Source organism: Gossypium arboreum, chromosome 6, assembly GCF_025698485.1.
Source record: "Gossypium arboreum isolate Shixiya-1 chromosome 6, ASM2569848v2, whole genome shotgun sequence".
Classification (NCBI taxonomy): domain Eukaryota; kingdom Viridiplantae; phylum Streptophyta; class Magnoliopsida; order Malvales; family Malvaceae; genus Gossypium; species Gossypium arboreum.
In genome coordinates, this window is record NC_069075.1 from 116,190,592 (window position 1) to 116,192,355 (window position 1,764).

At 35.1% G+C, this 1,764-nt stretch overlaps 1 non-coding gene across 1 annotated transcript; it reads right to left on the minus strand.

Annotated features, from left to right (window-relative positions):
- Positions 1 to 1,265: 1,265 nt before the first annotated feature.
- Positions 1,266 to 1,372, minus strand: LOC128294663 (small nucleolar RNA R71). Its single transcript, XR_008284971.1, has one exon. It is a non-coding gene; the product is annotated as a small nucleolar RNA R71 (small nucleolar RNA).
- Between the last annotated feature and the right edge of the window lie 392 nt (positions 1,373 to 1,764).

Genomic DNA, 1,764 nt, shown 5'->3' on the forward strand with positions numbered 1-1,764 from the left:
AGATTATTGTGATTAAATTGTTTCAAGGTAGGGATGCCTTGTTACTTCACATAGTCTTTTATATGCTTATTAGATTCTATTAATCGTTTGAATTGACATAGAGATATGCAATAGATTGGTTCAATTTAATGAGTTTGTATGTGCAATAACATGTTTGCTTACTAGAATCTGTTTAGTCTGTTGAATTGACATAGGGATATGTGAAGAGATGAATGGATTTTTGTTTGTAAATTTGTTCATAAGTTAGCAAATTACCAGGTTGCTGTGAATTTATTCGTAACAATGTAAACATGAGTTTAATAATTCTAAGTTAAAGAAATATAATTAATCCAACACAAGTAAGTTACATTGATTAAATCTTTTTTGAAATCGTGCACCAGAACTCTTTTGTTTCATTTTAATTATTTACTTAATTTTTAAGTAGTTTTTGACCATCTTTTAAAATCAAATTATTTTTACCTCGCCAAAGTGTTTTACAAATACTTTCATAAAGAATTCTTTTTACAGTCCCTGTGGGTACGATAACTCGACATTTACTTGTCACTTTATTACTTGTTGCGATTGTGTACACTTGCAAATTTTTTTTCCGTCGTTCCAAGTTTTTGGCACCGTTGTCGGGGACTGTTTTTAAAAAAAGTCATTATTTGTGAATTTGTTAGTCATACATTTTGGTTTATTTTTCTGTTTAATTTTTAACTTAATTAATTTTTCTTTGATAATTTCAGGTGTTTATGAGTATTGACCAGATTATTGACATACTCCCTGTAGACTCTGAGATAGAACAAACCTTTCGACAGTGAAGAAGACAAGCGAATCAGAGAAGGACTACAGGAATGAATTTTGAGAATACGAATCAAAGAAATGGAGAAAACCTTGCTCAAAATCCTATCCTTATTGCTGACGATAGGGATAGAGCCTTAAGACAATATGCTGTGCCAGTATTTAACGATTTTAATCTGGGCATTAAGAGACCCGAAATCGAGGCACAAAAATTCAAGTTGAAGCCAGTCATGTTTTAGATCCTTCAGACAGTGGGCCAATTCAGTGGAATGCCTACCGAAGATCCTCATCTTCATTTAAGACTATTTATGGAGGTGAGTATTAGCTGGAGTTTTCGAAGATACATTACGATTGAAGCTGTTCCCGTACTCACTAAGGGACAGAGCTTAAGCCTGGTTGAATTCATTTCCACCAAACGCAATTTTACATGGCAAGAGTTAGCCGAAATATTTCTCATGATGTATTTCCTGCCTAGTAAGAATGCTAAGTTGAGGAACTAGATCACTGCTTTCCAACAAATGGATGATGAATCCTTGTACGAGGCATGGGAATGATACAAAGATCTATTACAGAAATGCCCTCACCATGGAATTCCACATTGCATCCAACTTGAGACATTTTATAATGGTTTCAATGCTCACATGAGGATGGTAGTGGATGCTTCTGCTAACGATGCTCTCCTTTCTAAGTCTTATAATGAGGCTTACGAAATCATCGAGAGGATCGCCAGTAACAATTATCAATGGCCGACCAATCGAGCCACGTCAGGAAGACGAGTCGCAGGAATACATGAAGTGGACACTCTCACTTCACTTGCATCTCAGGTATTTTCAATATCCTCAATGCTTAAGAATCTTACCACTAATGGGTCTAATAGTTTTGCAGCCCAACCACCTCACCAATTTGAGAGTATAACCTGTGTTTATTGTGGAGAAGGACATTTGTTCGAAGAATGTCCATCAAACCCTAAATCTGTATATTACA